This window comes from Lycorma delicatula, chromosome 3, assembly GCF_047948215.1.
Source record: "Lycorma delicatula isolate Av1 chromosome 3, ASM4794821v1, whole genome shotgun sequence".
Classification (NCBI taxonomy): Eukaryota; Metazoa; Arthropoda; class Insecta; order Hemiptera; family Fulgoridae; genus Lycorma; species Lycorma delicatula.
The window spans coordinates 44,581,758-44,608,487 of record NC_134457.1 but is presented as its reverse complement, the minus strand read 5'-3'; the positions used below and the strand labels follow the sequence as shown (position 1 = coordinate 44,608,487).

The 26,730-nt window shown below is 29.8% G+C and overlaps 1 protein-coding gene across 1 annotated transcript in view; it reads right to left on the bottom strand.

The window, feature by feature from the left end:
* Nckx30C (solute carrier family 24 member Nckx30C) overlaps positions 1 to 26,730 on the bottom strand; it is a 700,544-nt gene that overhangs the window by 106,978 nt on the left and 566,836 nt on the right. The window lies entirely within an intron of this gene.

The window sequence follows — 26,730 nt, the reverse complement described above, 5'->3', positions numbered from 1 at the left end:
ACCGAAAAAAAAATAATTTTTTAACAAATACAGAAATAAAAAATTCTTATTTATGGTTTTGATATTAATATAAAAATAATGTTTATTTTTTTACTTCAAAGTTTTATTCTCTTACTATATTCTTTTTATAAATTTAAGGGCATAATAATATCCCCGAAAAGCATAATAATGACCTTATAGTCCAGTTTGTATTCGGGATTTGACAATTTTTTACACCTGAAACCTACGTAAATTAGATATTTTGAAATTAGCATTAGTTTTCCGATCGATATCTCTCATACCAACTTTTCTAATTTCTTTAAATAGCATGTGATACGTTTACGACTATCGAATTCTAACCTAACCTATCCGACTGAGCTAATACAAACTTTCTGTCCAATAAACCCGCAACATACTGCCCCGATCGAGCTAGTCATCAATCTACCGCGGGTATGCTATTCAATCACAGTCAACTATTTTACCCTACTATATAAACCCTTAGATACAAATACAACTGTTTACCCCGCTTTATTATTCTACGCAATTTAAAATTTAACTCGTTTATCTCAGTGAATTCCTCTTCCCAGTAACAGGAATCACACTGGTGGGTTTCGGGATCGTATTGTAGCGAGATCATTCTACTCTAAACTTTGTGTTCCCTCTTTCTTTTTCCTCATTAAATCACTCACTGTTTTCTACCTTTGTTTATCTTACATGAATTTTTAAATCTATAGTTCACCTAGTATTCCAATTTCTGTATAGATTGTTTATTCTAGTCGTGTTCCTTATGAAAATAGCAAACACGTTCCACTGAATCGACATCATTAAACCAATAATATAATTTATTTTCTTCTAATCCGATGTAATTTAGTCGTATATGATTAAGGATTTTACTTGGAAATATATTACGGACACTATGTACTTGGTAAACCATTTCACGCCTGAATTGATTTCTTCTAGATTATAATGAAAGGCAGAGGCTTTCATTTTTTCATAGAGTCCAGGAAAAACAATTCTGCATCGTAGATGAGAATATTATTTTTGTTTGCTGTAAACCGTTTAAATTTTATTTTTTCCACGTTTGAAAATATTTGCTGTACAGAGCTATCTTCTTCGCTAGTAACTCTTATAATTATTATTTATAGTTCAAGTCACAGATTAAATTCACCGGACTGAAAATATCTATTGTATTGTATTTAAATATTTCTGTTAAACTTCTGACAACTGAATTGGAAGGGTCAATAGAAGAACAAAAGGAACCGATGAAAAAGAAGGATGAAGTTAATAGATGAGATGAAGGTCGGAAACTACAAGGGGATGAAAAAGAAGGCCTGTCCCAATCCCTTCTCCTTCAGAATCTCAAGGTGTATTGCCGTAACTAATCCTACCAAATTATACATAATAAATATTGAAATACCGAAATCTTTGGCTACTGCCGAAATCTTAGGCGTTTATCCCAAATCAGCCGATCGCTGATGAACTTGTACTAAATATTAGGTTAGCTGGTCTACGATTCGATTTCCAGTTATCTCTTCACTTCTGCCATTATCAATTTCATTTTCTTCGTTAAAATACAAAGTATATATGTTCCAGTAGAGTAAGAATAAGTCCATAAAATTATAAAAATAGGTATCGCCGGAGAATCTATAAACAAGAGTAAGTGAAACGAGCGAATAATATAAAAGGAACCAAACTACCCTTCATAGAATGATAAACAAAACAAACAATTGCATAAAAATGAATACTTCATGGCTGTTTGGAGGCAGTGGAAATCCACTCCGCTTTTAATCTCTTGAAAGACCGAGGTAACTTTATGCAGGTTCACATATTAGTGATTTATAATTTTGTTAATCAACAGAAACTTGTATTTCCTCTAGATCTAAGAGCCAGATCTACCTAATAATATGCTTAATCTTCCTAATTCTCATATATCACCGGAAGTGCATGGCATGTTGGAAAAGTATCCAACTCGTTGCTAATTTGTAAAACAGGTGAATAACTTTTTGTTACAGTAAATGTAATGCCAGGAAAGGAATTGTAGTAATTTAGTCTTTTAATTTGGATTCTTGACATCAGTATTTTGTAATGTGGTATCATTGAAACATGCTCGTAAGATTCATTTTGATAAATAATTATTAACGTAACAATCAGTTCTGTAACGATATAATAGAACAGTCAGTAATATCTATATCAAAACATATATCGCAGAAAAAATAAAGCTAATTGTTTACAGATTTTTAACGTCGTTATTTCTTAATAATCAGCGTCCACTGATAAGATAGAAGAAACAGAATTACTAGGATCCCTGGATTATATATTTTTTTTTTATACAGATCACTATTAGCACCCACAAGTAATAAATTCCGACCTAGAAAATGAAATTGATAATAACAGAAGTGAAGAGATAACTGACTCTAACTGGAAATCGAATCGTAGACCAGCTAACCTAATATTTAGTACAAGATCATTACAGCGATCGTCTGATTTGGGATAAACGCCTACTCGATCAGAACGGAAAGATTTCGGTATTTCAATAATTATTATGTATGATTTGTGCTTGAATAGAAATTCAGCAGTTTGACTGCCTAATGATGTTTGTTGTTTTCGTTCCTCAGCTCATTTGATCTCATTTCCTTTCAAGTATGTTCAGTTTTCTAAGTGTGTGCACTTTATCTAGATCATTGAAATTGAACATGTAATTAACGGTTAGGTGTTGGCGATCTTTAAAGGACAAAAAATTATAAGTGGGCAAACAAACCCTGATTATTAATGTAAGATGAAATATATATCCTTTAATAATAAAAAAAAAAAATTCAAAATTTTAATTGGTACCGGTATAATGTAAAAGTTTTTGAAGTCCTTTTTAGTTCTTTCAAATTTATATTAGCTTCGTCGATTTCTACGACTTCACCTCCTGCCACAATTTTCTAAGGCTAGCTGAGAAATAACGAAAAAAATTTCCTAGAAAATATTTTCTCCGGCCAACTTTTATTTATTTAATGATTGATCGAGGTCAATTCAGAGTAAATTTTCTGGGCACACTTCAATAAAAATCCAAAACAATGAAAATCGTAAAAATGTAATAATGTACGTACTTTCCTCTAATGTCAGGTAGTATACAAGAATCTTACATTTATTTATTTTTTTTTTTTTTATAACAACCAATGCATAATATTATTTTGTGTAAAACTAAAATTTTTTTTTGTTCGTACAACATCGAGATTATACAAAATGTTTTGCGCATTGACTGTGAAAATTGAATAAACGAAATTAGTGTGTGATACTAGCCACGTAGATTAGAATGCGTGTTTCAATATTCAGTCATCATTAAAACATACTTATATTTAATTCATATTTCACATTCATAATCATAATCATATTTAATTTCAAGATAACTTTTCTATAATGTATCTGACGAAACGGAACCCAAGGATAGCGGAAGAGTTTATTATCTCCCTACTAATTGCAGAACTTGGACGAATGTCCCTTACCTGTGTCTTTCGTTTATTGGGTGGGTCATTATTTATTTAGTGGCTGTTATAGATTTTTGTGTTTTATTTATGGACGAAATATTTGTTTGCGTTGCGGTCCTTTAAACCTGTGATAAATAATTGACCGGGGCTGATCGTGGTAGACTAGGCGCATATGAGCTTCGTTCTCCAGGTGTGATTTCCCTTCAGTCTATCCCCTTAAGTCCTTTCGGTGCTAGCACCTTTCAGCCTAACAGGGATACGCATTGTGCGGTCCCTAGAGTTTGGAGGAAAAAATGCGCTCCCCTTTCCGGGGGAGTTGCATATGCTGGCTGGAACATAATTATAAGAATTAGGTAAAGAGGATGGTGGTTGATTGGTGAGGTGAATTTATTCCTTCCGGACTTTCTTCCTTCGTTACTGCATCTCTGCTGGGCTCGGCCGGGCAGGATTCCACTCCGTGTTGGCGGGCCGATTTTCATTCTTCTTTCTTCTTTTCTTCTCTAGCCTGCCTTTCCGTAAACCGGCTGTAAATAATTTATAAACCGAAAACCTTGAATAGTCCCGTGGCCTGGAAAGGGTAACATGTACTTGACCTTTGATCTTACTTACCTTATCTGAGGTCATCGATAAAAAAATAGAACTTTCTGACATAAGAGTTTGTATTTTTACATTTATAATATACTTTACTGAAACTCGATAATTGACAATTATCGTCAGTTCATCTTTTCCTTTGAGATAATTAGATACAGTTATCGATACTTACAGTTATCGATATCGATAAACAGCATCAACCGGAGTATAGATGTGTATTATAAAATTACACTATAACAACAAAATATTTTAGACTGACCGGCAATTATTGTTTATTAATACTAAATTTACATGTATTTGTGTTTACGTATAGATAGTATTAATGCGATTATTTGTGTAAATATAGGTATCAGTGTATAATTAGTATGTACATAACATTAAAATTGAAGTGGGTGTATTTTGAGAGAAGGGAAAATTCAGATTAATTGATTTTTTTTCTATTGATAAAATCTAAATCGATTCCTATTAGGCAACAGAGAAGTAAAAAATTATTAAAATGTTCAGAGATTCTATTTACAATAATGAAAATAACAATAATAACGTGACGGTGCCTGCAGAGAACACACTATAATGTAATTAATAATATCGGACTCTATGCCTCTCGTCGCTTTGGGGTCAGCAATATCAAATGCACCGCGTAGATCTACAAATACTGATATAGTTAGTAGTCATCCTGTAATCTATTCCTGTTTGTAGAGAAACGCGCACACGTATGAGGGAAATAATCGCGATTAGTCGACCAAATTCAGTTTATTTTGGCCTTTCGGAACTACGTAAGGAGAAACATTACAATTCTGGTGGCCGCCTGGGTACAAAAAAAAAAAAAAAAAATTCATAATTCTTTGCAGTTCAGAACTGAGTAGGCGACCGGAATGTGTTTGAAACTTTGACCTCAAGGTGTCAAGCCGTTCTCTTTTTAAATGTTATAGTTAAAATGTTACACGGTAATTTAGAATATTTTATCCAAATTTATGAGTCCGAGCCATGATTATGGTTTTTAAAAAGCAAGATTTTCTGGATTCTAAGAAAACTTTTACAATCGTAATTCTGATTATTCTATTTTTTTAAATATTTTTAAAATGTATACTCCTGAATTACTTCTTTCCAGGTTAACCGATTTTAATGATTTTTATCATGAAAATTGCACTTAAGTAATGCAATAAAATTTAGTTTAGGACCCAGCGGCCAATACTCGATTATTATTGGACAAACAACGAATTTTTTTTTCTGTGTTTACCTACATTTGAAAATATTTACGTCAATTTATCAGAAACATAATATGATAGGATTTTCATAATTATATTTTAATTAATTAGAGAGAGGTCCTGTGATGGCCTGTATTTTCAATCTGTACAGGGCAGATACTGGTGAATAATCATATTTGTTATAATTTTATTCTACGTATGTGCATCATTTATAATCCGAATATAACGATTTCAAAATTTTTACAAAAATTTGTTTTCATACGGAATAGGCCGATAAAAATTTGGTAAGAGCTAACCAGTATCAATTTAACATTTTCTTTCCTACATCTAAACATGTTGCTTTTCCTATTATTTTTCGTTTCCTCAGCACGATTTTTTCGCACATGGAATGTGTTGTCATATGAAAAGGTGATATCGGTATTCTTACCGATATTTTTTACCGTTAAAATTTTAAAACTATGATGAAAAAATAAAGAAGACTAAAACACTAAAACTTAAAATGAAAAAAAGGAAAACCAAAAAATAGAAAAATTACAAAAAAATAAAAAGTGAATAATAATTTTATTAAAAATCAATGTCAAAACCTTTAAATAAACCTTGTTGAAATCGGTGCCATATTGAAAAAATCGAAATAAACGTTTTATTTTTCGAAACTAACTCTAATTTCAATATTGGTTTTGCATTTTTGTAAACATCGGCTATCCCTGAGTCTGCTGTTTATAATTTATACCCATGATGTTCCATTTTACTTGGAATCGCCTTTTTGCTATTAATGCTGACTTAAAAAAAGTTTATTTAAACTTTAAAGGTTGTGCATCGTCTTTAAACAAAATTATTGTTTATAAAATTTATTGTAGTGTAAATACAGGTTTGTATTTATTTGAAACTATTTAATTTATTACGGAAAAACGCTTAATTTGTTGTTTTTTTTTAGTTTTGTGGTCATCAATCGCTTTGATTTATTAATCTCAACAAAGTTTCTGCTTCTAAATCTTCTATATACTTTATTTACTGCAATCGTCATCTCCCTGTACCGTATACTTCATTCCAATGATAAATTAAATAACTACGATCAATCACCAAACTTGGATATCCTTTTTTTGTTGGAATTTCTTTAGATCCTTAGTAAGAATGCACGGATCTTTAGAGTTACTGTTCCTTTAATATTTGTGTGGATTGCAATCCTTATATTTTTGAGAAAAATGTTTTTAGTATCGGTGTTTATAATCATCCGTTGGCCGTACAGAGAGCTCATCTCAAGGTTAAAATGCTTATCGAACGGACTCAAGATTTAGTTTTTATTTTCTTTATCTTTGTTTTAAACGTATAATGTTTTTAATTTCCTATCATTTTCTCTTTCTAATTGAATTTACCATCCTGGCAATGAATTTATTCATTTACTGCCACAAGTATTCCAACATGTTTACAGTTTCAGTTAAAATATGTATTTCATCAACAGGTTTCATTACATTTTATTTGATTTTTTTAATCGCAAATTCAAGTTTGAATAAAACTACCTATATTTTGGGAAATTTACTGACAAAGTTTTTCATTTTATTTAGCATTAAAAACGTATTATTTTTTCTTTACCGGCTGTAATTCAATTGCTGCTGTAGCAAAATAGCTATAAAGAGAAAGTATAGCGATCGGTCAAAATTTTGGGTATAAGGTTTCTGCAAATGTCAACGGTTCAAAACTCCTTTAGTTTAAAAACAACCATAAAAATTTACAGAAATTTCCTGAAGATACCTACGCGTGTTGGCCTGAAACTGAGCTTTAGTACGATGAAAATGCTTAAGTTATTTGAAATACTAAAGTTTTAAGTAAATCTGATTTAGGGATGGGGAATATTCAACGTTGTTTCTGATCAATTTTTGGCTCATATTTTGCTTGAAAACTCGTTGACCAAAAATGTTTAAATCTGGCTATGCATATTCCAGCCTTGATTTTACAATGACTTCTCGATAAAGAAAACCTCAACTTTTGTAAGAAAAAATGCTTTGATGAGTGCAAAAAAATAAATTTATAATTCTTCGCAGTTCAGAACTGATTAGGCGACCGGAATGTGTTTGAAACTTTGACCTGTAGGTGTCAAGCCGATCTCTATTTTAATAATGTTATAGTTAAAATTTCACACGATTATTTAGAATATTTTATCTAAATTTATGAGTACGAGTCGTGACTGTGGTTTTTAAAAAGCAAGATATATCAGGATAGTACTAAAAATAGGCCGTGTACTCGCGATTAATAGAAAAAATAAAGATGATTGAGCCAAATACAAAAAACAAAAGTGTAATTAAAAAATTAATAATTTGAGAAGTGCGTTTAGGAAGGAGAACAAAAAACTATCGATCTTCTTCCATTACCTAAAATCTTAATGTCGTAATGCGCTTCTCCTGACGAAATGTCGATATTCGCATGAAGTGTCTTTTTTCTTAAATGATTTGTGTAATAATGTTAAAATATTAAATACGTCTCTTCCTCCATCCTCAAGCAGTTATGCCGATCCTTAGGTACTAACATCAATTTAGAAAGTAGGTTTACTTAGAAATACGCACCGGTTTTTTAGGCATCCTGCTCCACACACATCTGTTATGCTTTTTCACGCGAGTTGTAAAACAATATATTACTTATAATATACGAAAACCCAGCCTGTACATTTTCATCTGAAGCATGATAAGTTAAACTGACTAGGTACACAGAAATTTTTGTGAGCGTGGGCGATAGGAAATTGAGGCCGTGTCGAGAAATCCTCAAGGCCTAATCTGCGCAGTTATTCTTCTTAAGACTTCCCGTATGTTAGTGAGCAGAAAAGGTTGTTCTGTTGAGGGATGCAACATCATCGCCTACGATATGTAGTGCGATGCGAATCAGTAAACTTCAGAATAATTTTAAGTCATTCTCAGAAATAAGATATATTTTATCATTTGCCTATCAAGAATTGTAAATAACATACATGGGTTGTTTATATTTTCCTTTTTGCTAAGAGTATAAAATATTTTTGTACCGATAAGAAACTAAATAAATAATCTGGGAAGTTAGGTCCAGTTTAAAATTGTAGTATTTTAAAAATCACTTGTAAACCTCATCTATTATTTAAAAAGTAGTAAATGTATAATTCCACATGGAGAAGTATAGAGCTAAGTTTTGTTGTACGCTGTAATACTGAATTGTACTGTGGGTTTATAGCATCCCGTTATAGTTTCAGGTCTCGTTCACTTTGACCACATTTCATGCTGTATCATTTATGACCCAATATAATACATAACTTATTACTGAATTCGTACTTACCAGCGTCCCTCTAGTAATGCATTTTTACCAAACTTTTTTATTTGTTGTAAATAATGTATTGCAGATTCATTTTTATGTATTTTGTAAGTCGAAAGAATTTCGAAATATTTATTTTTATGGTTCCAGTGGTTTTTTAGCATCTGTTTTTCATTTCTTAAAACGAATGTTTTACAATCTATATTTAAACTTCGACAGAAAATATAGAATTTAATATCTGTAAATAGTTTAATTTCCTCTTTAATAATCTTCCGTGATAGAAGAGTAAAGTGGAAAAAGTTCATTTCCAAAATTAAATTAAATTTAAATTAAATATGTATATATATATATATATACAATATATATATATATATTGGTAGAATATATATATATATATATATTCTTTATTAAGAAAACATAATTTTTATTAAAATGTTTCAGAATTTTATTTTTTTTTAAGTTTTAAGTTTTACCAGGTTTGCCGGTTGTTGTGGAGATTTATTTTTTACATTTTTCTCTTTAATAATTTGATTTAGTAAATTCCTTTTAATTTTAATATACTTAATGAAATATTAACAGATTTTTCTAGCTTTATTATTTTCGTAAATTAAAGAGAGTTGTTAAATGAACAAAATGATTAATGATTATTTCTGCTTATATTTTATTACCTATCACATCTTTTTTATAAATTTTGAAAATTTGCAAATTTCATTATCAGTATTCAATAGTCGTTGCAATTCATCTTATCTCAATCTCCAGTAATTGCTGAACTTAAATTAATTTTCCATAACGTTTCAAAATTGAATGTTGTTTATAACAACAGATCTTCTAACGTTTTATCTTTGAAAGAGTATCGTAAGTTAGGCGAAATTCAAATTCATTATCTCCGATATTTACAATTGCCTTGTCTAGAGTTATTCCTTGAGATCTAATAATAAACTGCTTACGCCAACATAAATGGGAATTGTTTAAAACATCGTTTTTTTGAAAATCAGTTTTTTTTTAAATGCCACTTTATACAATACGCACAGTTTGTAAAAGAGATTGTTTCTGTGTATTTTTCAAAAGTCACAAGTATGCATACTGGTAATATGATCGTAATTTTTGCTTTCAATAGCAGGATCAAAACGTTTGATCCAATTGTTGTTCCAACAATCTTTTAGCAGGTCCTTTTGTGAATCAAAGATATCGCCTTAGAAAAGAGAATGTGTTCTGTATGTATTTGAAATTTGATAAAATAAATCTATTGTTTTTCAAATAAATAATTTTTTTCCCGTTTAATTCGATTCGAAAGTAAGTTAATAACTTATCTTCGAATCGATTTAAATGGGAAAAATTATTTATTTGAAAAATAATAGATTTTAAATGATTATTTCAAATATATTGGTATAACTCTGAGCCAATATAAATAGAAATGCCAGAATTCAATTGCGCAACCTCTGAATAATATAGAACATGTATGCAAAATTTCAAAACATTTTACAAATAGTTTCAACAAAGGAGATTAAGAACAAAGTTTTCAACTAAGTTGGCCTAAGAAGGCCAACTTGATTTCATCAGGCTTCGCTCAATAAATAAATTTAATAATAAGTAAATAAAATAAAGGTATAGTAAATACAACGCTCTGCATTAATTTTTTTTTTTAATTAGGTACTCCTCAGCATGATCCGAAGTACTGAAGAAATTTCACTAGGACTCCTTAATTGCATATTTTTGGGCTTTTTCGATTCCTTATCGTTCTTGGATCTGATTCTGTCTTCTTGTTTGCATTTGCATTTGGCTTGAACCTACTTTAAATTATACATTGAAATATTTTCAAAATTGTCAGAAGTTCTCAATTTTTCACATAACCAATTTTTTTCACAACTATTATTACAGATATGGATAAATCTCGCTTTAACGAAACGAATCTCACTTTGCGGTACTTGTTATTTCATCTCGGTTCTAGGTTATGCATTCATCTTTACCCGGGCGCCATCTACTATTATGTCATCTGACCTTGAACTTTGTTTTTGTAGATTCTTTTTACCTTCCTCTTCGAAATTCATATATATTTATGTTCGTGTGTTTAGTTAGGAAAATAAATTATTTATGAAAGTTTGGTGTACACTTTTTTTGGAATAAAATCATACTACGACAAAAATCAAAAGGATTTGACACTGGGTACATCTGGATTTGAAAAAGTTAAAAATTTGGAACAAACTTTTTTCAATTAGTTACTTTTCGAAATGCATGTGATTTATTAATTAAACAAAATCATATAGAAATTATTTTCATCAGAAGTTATACGATTTGAGATAAAAAAAAAAAATTCATCGAAAAACTTTTATAAAAGTTGTTAAATTTTGTGGTCTTGTTCATTATTCAGTAATAAGACCACATTTTTATTTATTATTACATCATATTGAAATGAGAACTCATGTAAAGCAGTTTTGAAACAAGAGTGCTGCTGCGCTCTAAGTAAAATTTTGGGAAAGCTGTGTGTCTTAATTCTGAATCTGGGTTTTGATCAAATTAACCTGCTAGTTTCATTAAAATCGATTACGCTATTCAAGAGTTATGCAACGGTAAAATGATTGAAATACTGGTTCGTTTTTTACTTAAAAATTCATGTATATAAATGTACACTATACATATACATCCAATTTAATTAAACAGTCGATAATATAGAGGGATGAATTTTTTAGTATGTAAAAGTGACCGCGATTCGAATTCGTGTGTCTCTCTCTCTCTACCATTCTATCTCCTCCCTCTTTATCAGTATTATTTAATTGTTTATGTATGTAGTTTTTTTTTGAAATTATGTGTTTTTAAAATGAGATCTCTACAACACGGTAAATCCTTTAACCTAATATTTTAACTGTGATCTCGTCTTGTAAATCCTATTAATTTTTAATGAATTTTTGTTTGACACATACTTTTAAAAAAAGAGTAGTTTCAGTATCACTAGTTAGTTACTTACAGAAAAATAACGGTCATTCCTACGAATTATTTTTTAGAAATTTATAATTTTTTAAGAAAAAGTTTTAAAAATTATTTTATTCGTTTATACTTTTTTTTTAATTTCATCTAGTTACCGAAAAGAAATGAGATTCTTTGGTTAAAACCACTAAAATGACAGCTGTTGTTTATGTTGAATAATTTCTTAGTTGACAGTAAGCTTTGCTGTGTCGTTAGAGTTTAAAAAATGCTTCTGTATGTGCCGGTGACTCGGTAACGTCGATCGATTTGTGCGGTAGAAGACACGCAGAGTAGAGGAAAAGTCTTTAAAGTGAAAGAGCGAAAAGAGGCGCCTGGGTATAGCTTCAGAATTTATAGTTTTTGAATGATTAATGCGGATGCTGTGTAAGTTGAACTCCCGAGCTAGTAAAAGTGCTCTCAAAACGAGTGGTATGAACGTTGGAATCGTGTCTGCTCCTGATCTTATCCTTTATCCTTAACTGCCTTCATTTTAACTACTTTTCTTTCGCATGTACCATTTTTATTATCCGTTTTCAATGATTTTTACCTTTTATTTCATTACTGATGCAAATATTAAAGAATATATATTTACCCGGTTCTCCTTCATCCTTATTTACGTACGCACACGTGACTAAAGAAAAATGTGGCTCTAGTTTTTGTCTTTTGAGTTTTCAGAATTTGTTTATCGAAATATTTTTACTTACAATTGTCCAAACTTTTTCGAATTGAAATCAAAATCATAGAATAAGTACTCGACTTGGGAAAGGTTAATTTTTACACTTTTCAAGCCGTTTGCCTTGGAATATTCCTTAAATTAAATCAAAATTTGCAAAAAGTTCAATAATAATGATAATGTGTAGAAGGCATCTTGAATTTCTTTGATGCCATCAAGTACTTGTTTTTAAAGCTATAGTGTTTGCAAAGCTAAAAATAAATCGTTATTATTAACGGAAAACAATGTAGTCTGTTGTTCAATAAAGTACTTGAATGAACATAACAGTTAGGGCCTTATTATGATTCTGTTGCCTTTTTTTAATACATAATCTAACCGTTTGAAAAATCATTTCAGCGATCCATTTTAAATAAAATTAAAAAAAATTCTTTACACATATTATTACTCTGATGGCAAATTTTTAAATAATACCAATTATAAAATTAAAAAAGACGAATTTTCTTGTTTCCGTTCAACTTGAATATAAATATGTATTCCAACAATATTCAGCATCGCTTTCTGACTAATGAATTTTTTTCTTTGTGAATTTTTTTTATAAGTAATATCTTGTAATGTATTTGCATTAATATTGTTTCTTAAATGTTTATTTAATACAATTAATATGAATTTTTTATCAGATATATTTTTATTTCTTGTACGAAGCAAAGGAAGTATTGTGATCGCGAAAATTTCGGTTTCCAGATTTCAACGGAAATATCCATTTTGACCATCCCTGAATCCAATTTGACTAGTTTCGGCGTGACGTCTGTACGTACTTACATATGTGTGTAGCGTATGTATCTCGCATAACTCAAAAACGATTAGCCGTAGGATGTTGACATTTTGGTAGGACTGTTGTAACACTTATTTGTGCACCTCCCCTTTTGATTGCAATCGACTGGACCGAAAGTGTCCAAAAAAGCCCAAAATCCAAAATAATTTGGATCTCAACTGCAGTAATACGTCCTCATTGAGAGCGTATCAACGATAAGTGGTACTTATTTTCGTTGGTTCCAGAGTTATAGCCAAATAAAATTTTAATTAATAATTGTTCGGATCTTAGGTGAAGGCATATCGGTTCGAAACAGAATTCATCTTGTTTTTTTAACTTTTTTTTGTTTATTTAAATGTATTGATTTATTAATAATTATTTACCTCTCATTTAAAAAAAAAATACATAAATAACAATTCAATAACAAAAAAAAATGTAAAATTTTTAGACTTTTTTAACGAAATAAAATTTTATGTACGTTTCATTTAAAAAAAATTTATAAGTGTAATTTAATAGGCGTACAAGGAAGTCATGTTGTCCACATCATATTTTTTATTTTACAGCCTTTTGCAAGTTAAATATAACAAGATTATTTTTGTACGATAAATTTTTTATTTGTTTATAATAACCAATCAAAATAAATTAAAATGATTTTTTGTAGTTAGTATATCCTCCTTTAGCTTTAACTAATTCTTTTATTAATTAGGTCTCAAATTAACTAATAACTTTCACAGTTTTTGCAAATCCCTGTGTCATGAAACCAACCCGTAGAAGTGATAAAATCAACTTCTTTTCAGTTGGGCGATTCATTTTCCTGAGTTTGTCCTCAAAAATTGACCACACGTTTTGAATAGGAATCATTTGGTGAATTCCCAGAACTATCGAGTACTTTTACAAGGTAAAGGAAGTATTGTGGTCGCTAAAAATTTCGGATTCCAAATTTCAACGGAAGTATCTATTTCGACCATCCCTGAATCCATTTTGACTAGTTTCAACGTGACGTCTGTATGTACGTACCTCGTATGTACGTATCTATCTCGCATAACACAAAAACGATTACTCGTAGGATGCTGAAAGTTTGGATTTAGGGCTGTTGTAACATCTAGTTGTGCACCTCTCCTTTTGATTGCATTCGACTTGATCAAACTTTTTCTTGACTGCAGTAATAAGGCCCTCATTGAGAGCTTTTCAAAGATATGTCATAAGTGGTACTTATTTCCGTTGCTTCCAGAGTTATAGCCAAATAAAATTGTAATTAATGAAATATAATAATTTTAAAATATGAAATATGAAATATTTGGATCTTACAAGGGGAAGACAGATCACAAAATTCAATTATTTTGAAGTTTGGGCTTTTTTGGACAATTTGGTCAAGTCGATTGCAATCAAAATGGGAGGTGCACAACTAAATGTTACAACATTCTTAAATCCAAAATTTCAACATCCTACGGCTAATCATTTTTGAGTTATGCGAGTTACATAAGTACGCAAATACGTACGTCACGCCGAAATTAGTTAAAATGAATTCAGGGATGGCCAAAATGGATATTTCCTTTGAAATTCTAAAACCGAAATTTTTCGCGATCACAATATTTCCTTTACGTCGTACAAGGAAGTAAAATTGTGTATATGTAATTTAATAGGCGTACAAAGAAATCAAGTGGTGTCCACATCAGATTTTTTGAAAAGTGATACTGTGTGAGATCTGGCTGAAAGACGGCAAATCCATCAGTCTGAACAACTGGGGGTCCTCATACTTGCTGGGTTAACATACGTGAAAAATTGATATAAGGGTTGTCAGCATATAAGCTTACTCCTATCTATAGTATCTAGTGAACATCAAGATTGTTCTTCGGATTGCCACTTCTATATTGAAAGATTAAAGGAATAACTAGTAAATCGAAACACACAATAAAGTACCCGCATTTGTCATCTACTATGAGGTCAACACCTCACAATAATGAATACCTCATTATCCTCCAACTCATCAAACACAGGGTATCAATCGTAAGATGAGATGGCTACCAAAGTTCAAAATGAGGAGTTAAGTAAAGAGATCTTACTTTTAAAGTGAGTACACTTCGTGTGCATTTTATCTGATAACTAGAAATGAATAGCAGACTTCGTTTTGGAATAGAATTCTCTCAAAAAACAGGTCGAACTTCTGGGTTCTAGATTTAAATGTCGAATTTCCTTCAGAATGGAATTAAATTGTACTTCCTTAAAAATAGTTAGATAGTGTTCAACAATTCTACTCTTTATGAAATTAATGTAGTAGTGCATCGCAACAATATTTGCGCTGTGATGGGTGTGCTTGGTCATACGCATAAAACAACACCTTCATCGATTTATCAAAAACTAGTTTGAGGATGTTCTTTTCCACAACGGGAACAATTTTTTTCCGTGCCGTTAACTTGTGCTACTGTCTTGAAGGAAACATACGAAAATATTAAAATCTTTTAGGGAAAAATTTCAGTATGACAAATATTATCGGATTGCATAATGCAATTTAAACGGCGCTGCGTATTTGATGGGTTTGCTGTACTTATATAAAAATATTTTGTTGTTTCTTATACGTGTGTGAGAGCAGGAATAAGGGAATTCATTAAATTAAGAAGAAATGACCAAATCGTGATTAACTTAACGCTTAAACAAAAAATTGTTATACAACCTTCACTATTCGACTTCTACTAGATTTTCTATCTCCAGTTCGTAAAGGTTTTTAAAACTTTGTTAAGGCGATGAATACGAATTGTACTAGGTTTCATTATTTGAAGGCTAAATTTATGATGCTAAAATCAAGAAAAGAATTATTGTGGGCCTAGGATAAGAACTTAAGCCTAATTACAAAAATAAGCCATGGAGTCAGTACTATTTACAAAATACAAAGCTCATTCTTTTGTATATGAACAAATAATTTTTAAAGTGAAGGAAATAGAGAATTTTAATGATTTTATTATAAAAATCTACAGTTAAATAAATAAAATATTTTATATGATAACTAAAAAAAATTACAATTTCGAAACAAGAATCGAACCCAGGATCTCTGGTATTTCTTCAATATTTCTATACCAAAGTTATAACGGCAACACCGTTATGATTATCATATAATTATTTAAATTATTTTATTTTTATTACCTGCAAAATATCTATCGGATTCTCATGAAATTAATGAGATTTCCGTATGACCTAATTTTTTTTTAATATCTAAAAAGACATGAGCTTTAAATTTTTTAAAAGAAATGATGAGGGAGGATTGAAGACATTATTTGCTTTGATCGGAGTATTTATGACGTTGAACTTGGTTCAAACAAAGGTATATAAGAATGTAGTGTGATAGTCGCTGAAGTGTGTGTTATCGGTAGCTGTGCTGCCAAATCCAGGCAAGCGTTACTGCAAAACGGCGTTCTGCCAACTCTGTACGAATGACTCCAAATCAGAGATTTATATTCAGACATTAGTATGTCTATTGTCTTAATATTTCTAGCGATTCACTTATTGTTGGAAATCAACTGCTGTTAATTATAGCAATTATGTATTATAAAATCATACAAAATATTTGTGTGTATATATATCATTAAATAAGTTATAGAGATTAATAAAAATTTTAATGTTTTAATGCAGTTTTTATTTGAATATAAACCTCATTTAAAAATGAAATGTATATAATAATTTAAAATACAGCCTATTTCCGTTGGTTTAAAATATGGAAGCCCATTTTCCCTTAAAAACTAATGTTAGTAAATACGTGTAAAAAGTAACCCAAACCAGAATTTGAAAATATATAGACAACAAGGATACGCAGGAGATAATTTAATCTTACTGCTGGTAACTGTGAATTATTTTTTACATGGCTTGCGTCACTTTTTTTAAATAACCGTACCAGTTTTGTAAAGTGTTCTGTGTCATATAGATTTTTAAAATGATAATTTAAGCAATTTATTATTTTATTATAAATAAAGTCAAATATTAGTCATATATATATTTTTTTAAACTTTTATTTGTGGTCGCATCAAGAATTAAAGTCATTAGCGACTTTTCGGCGTAATGTAACAGGTAAATGCAGCCTAATACAGGTAAATGTGCAGCCTGAAAAACTCAGGCCGTCATTCCTGAGACGTGTGGTTAACGGAAACCCAATCACCGAAGAACACCGGTATTCACGATCTAGTGTTCAAATCAGAATGAAAACCTATATTTGAATTTGAACATGAGAACTCTCGACTTCGAAATCAGCTGATTTACAATGACACGGTAGGTTATAGACTTTTTCCCGATAAATTAAATAAAAATAATTTTTTTATTCCGATCGATATATAATAATACATTATACAGATCACTAAGTGGTTGGTAGAGCGGAGTGGTGGATAGATGTGTTACACTACAGATAAAACAATAGGGAACTTTTTCAGCATTTTCTTGGATAGATCAAGGGAAACCGTGGTAAAAACTTGACAAGAGCAGAATTACAGAATAAACATATAATTATAAAATAAAAAGTAAATGTCATTGATATTCATATTGATAATTTAAAATATAAAAATATTAAATAATGTTAAGCTAAATACATGAGGTATTAATAATAAAGAATAAATAAAAATTCAGAAAGTGTTAATGAAAGTTATTAGAGCATACTGTTTACACAAGTTAAACGGAAAAAAAAATTCTGTTTTTTTTTTGTTTTTATTTTACTACTATTATTTAAAAATTCATAAAAGAGTAATATTTTTTTGAAATTGTGGCAAAAGCTTTTGAATAGTTCGTTAATTGATTTAAATGGAAGCATATAAAGGTCCTTTCTTGTAAATTGAAGTATTATGACATGTTGCATGAAAATAGCTCAGCTTTCTGGTGAAATAGGAGATGAATATTATTTTTTTTTCAAAATAAGTGAATGTTTTTAACAAAGATTGGACACTCTTGCATATAACAAACGGATAATTATTTTACATTTTTAATTTACAAAATATCGGTCTAAAAGATTCATATTTATAGGCACCAGATTAATGTGAAAGCTCATGTTTGTATCTTGAAATCTCGTTCTGACTTTTTGAAGGAACTCCTAGAGCTGGTATATAATACTTTAGATTTGGTAACCGCTGTGGCGTAGCAGTAATGTCAGCCTTTCATTCGGAAAGTCTCAGGTTTGAATACCGTTCTGTTATCATGATATATTTCATATTTTACGTAATTTCCATTACACATTCCTGGCCGCAAGCTTTGGTGTTATTTGGTGAATTAATCATAAAAAAAAAAAAAACAAAAAAAAACGGGAATATATATATATAAGCATAACAATATTTAATAATGCTGAAAAAACTAATTGTGGCATTTCAAAGCAAAACAGCTAAATATAATGAACCTATTCCTCAAACAATTTTATTAGTTTTAATATTTAACTGAAGCGCCAAATATCCTCTATTCTCAAAAATTGAAGTACTTCTCTCCCTTTACCGAACGATATTTTTATTGCTTATAAAAAATTTCGTGATCTATAATCATTACTTTTAATCACTCCAGTTATGCGGTAATTAAATTTGTGGCTGTGATGGTAAAAGTAGTACAGCTTGCTTAAAGGTTTGCCGTGTAATAACTTGCGCTTCGTATTATGCATGAAATGCAATTGTATACGTGGTATACAGAATACGTTACGTAGAAAGTGCTGCAATAGAATTTTGTAACTGCTGGAAATTAGGTAAACATACAAACCTACCACGTTCGGCAAACACTTTAAATCTGACAACCTTCTCCTCGTCGACTGAGAAGAGTTTGGAATTGAATATAGATGTAATAAATTTAATAAAATTATTCTCGTGCTAATTTTTGTTTGAAACCTCATCGTTTAGTGGTGATCAACAGTTGTTCATACTTTTTCTCATTAATCGATCCATTCGTTGGTTTAGTAAATATTTAATAATGTAAGATAGTCTAAAGAAAGATTATCTTGGATTGTGGAAATTTGTTATATGTATGAGTTTTTTTCTAGTAATTAGATCTTATCTAGGTTCAGATGTTTAATTGAAATATTCATTATGTTTTAAGTAATTCCTATTTCAGTTGTATTGTATCAGTCGGATTTACTGTAGTTTTGCATTTTTTGAGACATTTTAAATTAAATTTTTTAAGCAATATATATTTAACATCATTTACTCGATATTCATTGGATCTCTAATTTAGTAATGAAAAAGCTCCGTACCGTCATCACCCGGATGTTCCCTCACTTTTATCATAAATATTGGCAGTAATTCATTAAGATTTTCTTCTTAAACCGAAGGTATGTTGACGCCTAATAAATTTAATAAGAGAAAATATTTTATTTGAATACATTTTATACGTAATACTGAATTAATCGGCCCCGTAATTTTTGTTTTTTAATTTTTGGTTTGGTTTAAAACCCCCTATTTTGTAGTCCAAAGGTTTGATGAATTTGAAATACAATCAATAATCTATGTCTTGCTTAATATACATATACCAAAAATAAGTTCAATTGATCCAGTATTTTACACAAATTTTAATTTTCACAACTTTGAACGGCTTAAAACTCAACCGGGGTCAAAATAGTAACATCTTCCGAGTTTCATTAAATTCGTTTATGTTGTTGAGATGGTTAGGAGGCTCACAGACAGACAGACAAACGTACTTTTTTGGTTCATAGAATAAATCGTTACAATTCAAGTTTTTATATAGTTTTACTAATTAGTATTGGTAATTAATAAATGTTGCAGTATTTCTTAAATTCTTCTTCTTGCTATTGAAATTTATGTTTAAATCATTGAAAAGTTTTGTATAATAAATTAATGATTTACTTAGTCTTTATTTGTTTGAAAGAGATCGGAGAATCGATATTCATACAGTACTTGAATTAGAATATAAATTGATAAAATTAATTATTTATTTTACTATTTATTATCAGACCCCAGTTTATCGATTTATGAGACCTAATTACCTTTACTTGTAGCAATTAAGGACTTAAATTTTGATTAATGTTTTTCAACCGACTTTAAATAAAATGAGCGGTAACTCAATTCGATCTGTATGTATTTATATTTTATGTGTGTATTTATATTAAGTCCATACTTACTCACGAACCTAATTCACTATTTCAATGTCATGTTTTATTTTGTAGAGAAAGTTCTTCTAATGTTTCCTTGAAGTATATTTCTTCTAAGAAACGAATTAATGCTTTATTTTCCGTTACCATTACATCTAATATTCTTTTTCATATAACACGAGGGGTATTTTTAAATTAAGTTCCGTTTAAAAAAAAATATTGAACAAACTTCATTACTTAGGTATAAATATTACATTTATATACTTTACTATATAACTGTCTTCAACTTCAACAAATGTTTCATAGCTTTTCACTAGCTTTTTCATCCCTCTTCAAGAAACTCCACCAACAGTGATTTAAACCGTGCAGTAATGCCATTTTCAATTCGTTGTCATCGTCAAAACTTTCTGATGCAAACCACTGTTTAAGGTGAAGAAAAAGGAAATAATCGTAGGGAGCTACTCAGGATTATAGGGGGAATATTTTCCAACGAAATTTGTCCGATTTGTTTGATTTGCCGTCTGTTTTTTTGTCATACAAAAACAAAGTCTGTGGGATAACTTCTCACATCATTTCCTCTTTATTGCTCTTCTAAGTTTTTTTATCTAATCGCAATACGTATCGCATTCACAGTAATTCCATGATATAAATCCGACAAGCAAGACACCCATTTCCCCAAAGAAAGAGCAGCAATACGATTCTTTACCTTAACCAATGTTCTCGTTGAAACGTCTAGGAATTGATAAATTTACCGTTGCATTGACCGGTGCTTTATCTCGACGTTTGAATAAAAAATCCAGGTTTCATCTCCCGTAACATTGTTATAAAACAATCATTACCTTTATTTTCATAACGTTGCAAAAATCCAGGAGTTGCAGTAAGAAATTTCCTTGTTTGTGGATCGGTTAACATCTTCGGAATCCATCTAACACATAATATTTTGTAATCAAACTTTTCAGTCAAAACGTCATAAATCAAAGACTGTGAAAATCAAAAACTATAAATCATCAAAGACAAATGTGACGCGGTTAAGTGGCGGTTTTCTAAAATTTTTTCATCAAATTTTCTTTTTTATTATTACCGACAGTTGGAAGCTATGGTCTTCATCATGAACGTTCATTCACCCTTCTCAAATAAACGGCACCGTAATCTTAATTTCAGTGGTTCTCATAATATTTGGTCCAAATACGTCACAAATTTCTGCAAGTGAATTTCACTCGCAGAATTGTTTTTTACCATCAGAAATCGGATAACTTTTAGTTTATCACATTTGACAAAATCACAAATTATAGCATTCACTATAAATGGATGAATATAAACAATTAAGAACAAAATTTCTAAAATATCATTGCTAACAGCTGACTATTGATTAAATAAATGAGCTACGCAGTTGCCATCTGTTTACATTTCGTATTTAGACTGCAAATTAAAAATGGACCTTACTTTAAAAATATTACTCATATATAGATTATGTAATTGAACGTAAATAGTATTTTAAAGCGAAAAAAAAATTAGCAAACACGAGATAATTCCAGACAACCATAGCTATCGTATATACAGAATGTACATGATGGAATAACTTTGTGAATCATGTAATTAATATAAGAATATAATTTTCAATCCCAAAAACTACAACAAAGTGTTTTTCCTTCCAGTCTATTAAAGAGTTTGAATAAGACCAAACACCATCAGAAAATATCTTAGCTACCTGAGGGTCAAAAGAATTATCTACCCTTATAATAATATTTTGAGATAAAGAACTCATAATATCCCTTTTTATCTGTCCTCTTTTCCAATTTTGACCAAAAGTAGATGACATCAATTCATGGAAATAATTTTGTCAAATTTCATCCGTATATATGTATATTGTTCTGGAATTTTTCAATGCTAAAATTATGTTTTTAGTTGGAGGGGATCATAATAAAAAGTGACATATCAAATTTTTCCGATTAGCATACTTTTTTCTGTAGAGCTAGACAGTAAATAAATCCTTTGATCGGAACATAATAATATACATCACATAGATCACTTCATTAAAAAATTAATTATGAAGTTAAAAATAAATTAAAAGATAAAAAGTAGAAATGTTTAAAGTTCATATTAATTATTATTTGAATACAAACAGATGAAAAAATAGTACGGTAAATGCATTAAATATAAAAAAATTACAACAGAATAATTCACACTTCATAAAACGCTATTAAAAATTATTTTCAACACAAATGATTATGTATAAATGGAATGGGGTGCAGCTAAATCAGGTGGGCTTTTTCTTTTTAATTAGTATTATTTTAAAATTCAATAGAGTAATGTTGTTTCCGTAATGAAAATCGTTTAATTCTATGTTTAATAAATTGGTGGTAAGATTTTTTACTAAAACTGGCAACGATAGCAGAAGATCATTTCTCGTAAGCCGAAATATTGTATTGAGTTATACGAAAACACTATCAGTTGTCTGGTATGGTATACATAAGATGAATATTACTATTTTTAAGACTAAGTGATCATTATTTTTAACACAGATAACAAATTCATAAATATAAACACAAGGAAAAGTATTTAATTTTCTAAACATAGATCTACACCAGTGATTCCCAAACTGTGCGCTACGGTCTCTTTGCAGGGACTACGAGAAATATTAAAAGCTTCATAATTAATTGAACCAAGATTAATTAATAATTTAATGTTAATAAAGTAAAACAATAATGAAGATACACGAGTTTTATTTATTTTTATCTGTTACTTACGAGTAGTCATAATTTTACTTAGGGTAGGGCGCCACCGAAATATTTTAATTGATAAAGGGCGCCGCGACTCGGAAAAGTTTGGGAACCACTGGTCTACACGATTAATACTGATCACCAGATAATGAACTAACAGCCCGTTTTTGTATCTTAAAAACTCGTTCTAACTTTTTGAAAGTTATCTCTAAGAGATGGCATTATACTTTTTATGAGAACATATGCATACATAATAAATATTAAATTATGACAAGCTCGGCATTTTGTTAAGGTACTTCAGAGAAAAATAGTAGGACTTGATTTATTTAAAACTAAAATCTATTTGATCAGCTCAAGAGAATTAGTTATCTAATAAAACTTCAAGTAATATCACTTTTTTGGCAACTAATTTATTTTCGTTTCATTACTAGAAATTTGATTTACGCGATTACTAAATGTTAAATCTACTTGAGAAGCACAGTGCAACGGTTTTATCCATATTTAAAGTTAGATGGTTACAAGTCATCCCCTGAATAATTTTTTGAGCTGCTATTTTACGATTTTAAATTACTTTTAAATAATTACCTTAAGATATAGGTTCAGCTGAGTCGTCTGCGAAAATGGTTACAATAAATGGCTCAGGATTTTGAGGCAGAGCATTAATAAATAATAAAAAAAGCAAAGGATCTAGAACACTTGCTTGAGTCACTTCCGGTTCAATTTTTGAAGTAAAGACCTAAATTTTGTATGTGCATTATTAAAAGATGAAATTTCAACTATTTTACGATTGGTGAGGTATATAGTGAAGTTTATAGTATAGGTTGGTGAGTTACAGCACAGTGTTGCGGCAAATATATAGCCAGTAAAAGTTCTAATTCAAAATAAGGAATAACTTTTAAAAAATATAATGATTATTTATATATCAACTTATCATCGCTAAATAAAGAGTTGATAATTTTTTAATAATTATCTTTCGTACGAATTTTTACAGATTTCAAAAATTTAAAAATCTGAATAATTCATTTTTAACATGAGTGGATATTTTAAGTAGGTCATATTTATTTATTTTTTAAGTGTATTTTATAAACAACTATATTTAACACATGTTTTGTGGTGACATTTTTTTACTGATAGATGACTGTGTTATATTATTTTTAATTTGTGAAAAAATCACATTTAGTTAAGGCGGCGTTTTGATTCAAAATCAATATCTCTCGTATGCATGGTCTAAATATATTTATAGAATTCAGTTATTTTAAACAACTTTTTCATGCAATAACCTAATAAATTCACTTTCACGCATTAATTTCTTATGACAGGGAAAACAGTGAATGAATAAATATTCATTCTTAATATTTAGAATAAATAATTCAGAGGTTAATAGATTTCGTTATATATATATATATTTCAGTGAAATTATACTGTATTTGCCAACTTATGTGTTTGTGTGATGTTTTTTTAATTCATTTAGTTTTTTTTTTTGTTTTTATTTAGACTATTTTTTTTTTTTTTACTATTTTTATTTTATTTTTTGTGAATTTATAAGAAATTTCGTATTTAAATTTGTATTCGTCTTTGATTGGGAAATATGGTAAATTTAATATGAATAAACTTTTGAATAATATAAATAATTTTAATTAACATTAGTTACTATCAGTTCTGTCTTTTAAAATAATCTGTATGATGTTATAAATAAGTTTCTTGAATTTACCGGGTATCTGAAAAAAAACCCCGGATTTCAAGAACGAATATAGTTTTTATTTTGTAACAATCAAAATATTTTATGTGTAATCTTGAAGCAGCAACTATTATATTTTATTTTACACATTCTCTGTCAGATAGTAGGTGCGTTTACACAGGGGAAGCTGTTACGAACCCAGGCTTCAGTACCATGGCGTAGCCATAAGAGAAAGTACAGCGCGTGTACCGATTCGCAAAAACAAAATCGGTGACTGTTTTGCAAAAAGTTATACGCGAATCTATCGCAGAATTCTCTGATATAAAAAAGAATGCGTAAGTGTTGTGATCAGTTTTTGGAAACCGGAAACGTTTTGAAAAGACACTCACCGGGTAGGTGCTAAAACAAATGCCGAAAACAGAAAGAATTGAATTGTCTTTTTGACGAATTTCAAAATGTTCAGTTTGTACTGTTAGTGGTCAAATGAACATTCCTAAAAGCACTATCCAGGTATTCCACAAGCAGATTGAAACACTGTTAAAGAATTTTGTGCTTACGGAGATTGAAAATATAGAGGGCCTAATTTTGCAGTAGGATGAAGTCCCACTACGTCATGCAGAAGTTGTGCGGATTACGCTTAACGACAGGTTCCCAGAGGGCTGGATAGGTAGAGAATCTCCCATCGCTCGGCCACCGCGAAGTCCCGGTTTGATGCCTTGGATTTGGGGCTACGTAAAATATATTATATACCACGAAAAAATCTAGTTACTCATCCACCTCCTGTAAGTAGGTTTACCCGTTCCTGAGAAATAATTATTTGTTGAAAATCACAAAATGGAAAATAAAGCAAAACCAGAAGAAAAATAAAGCAAAATAGGACTTTCGTCGATATGAACTTTTTTTGCTCATCAAGGAGTCCTGAATCAGTTCCTGAAGTTCAGCTAATACGTCCCGGAACACTGCATAGCCCTAAGCATTTGCTTTGAATATCAATTAAGTTTGAAATGATAAAAATTTATAAAAAAATAATGTATTATTGTAATTTCCATCGTATTATCAATTTTATTTTTGTGTAAACTAAAAAACGCACAGAATATAATTTTCATAAAGTATTTTTTCCTTTAAATAATCCTTTAATATTTACCAAGCTATTCATTAACTATTAGAAAAAAATGTAATCAAATCAATTCCTGTAATAGAATGTTGCGAAAAAATTCTGTTTCTATAATAATAATTTTCAAGTTTACACCAGTAGAATATTTAAATGTTAAAAAAAAATCATGTAAATGTAAAATAGTTAATAAATTTTATCATATTATATATAAAATAAGTATGAATATGAATGAAGTGTAATCTTGTACAGTCTCAGGTTGACCATTTCTGAGATATGTGGTTAATTGAAACCCAACTCACCAAAGAACACCGGTATCCAAGATCTATTATTCAAATCCATATAAAAGTACTGCCTTTGCTTAGGTCATGCCTTTACTAGGATTTGAACCTTAGAACTCTCGACTTCAAAATCAGTTGATTTGCGAAGACGCGTTCACCACTACACCAACTAGGTGGGTTGAAGAAATGCGAGACGCTTACCGTACGGTTTACAATTCCATTGCATTTTTTTTGATATCACTGCGTTTTGTTATATTATTATTATTTTTTTTAAGAATTACTGATTGTTATCTTACGGATTTATTATAAAAATTTATTGCCTTAGAACAAACAAATTGAATTTCACCAGTTTTTTTTTTTTGTTGATAGTCATACCACTTCATACCATATTATTCCTTTTTGAATAAAACTAGTATAATGGACCTTTACGAATCGAAAATCTGTGATATAATATTGCACTTTTAGTTTGTAAGTGTAACCTTCGATTTTTATTGTTAAACTCGATTTTACCAATCGAATTTATTTCTGTTTTATTTAAGAAAACCAGTAAACTTGTAAACTAATACTTTTATTTTTTTTTTAAAGAAGTGATGAAAATTAAAAAAATTGTTTCATCTTCAGTATTTTCATTTACATAACAGCATTTACTATTAAGACAAGCTGTAGTATATTTTCTTTTAAATTTTATTATTTCAAGTACATTATCAAGTTTTTGTACGCTACCTAGTACTATCAAGTACTGCAATCTAGCGGCGCGATTGGTAAAGTCACCGTAAAAAAATTGAATAAAATGACATATTCCAGTCCCACGGTTCATCAAATGAAAAAAAAAACGTTGTCTAACAAAATTCGAGGTATTTTTTGAAAATATTCTTTATTACTAATCTAACTAAACTGAAATATGTTTTCACCCTTATTTTTATCTCCCA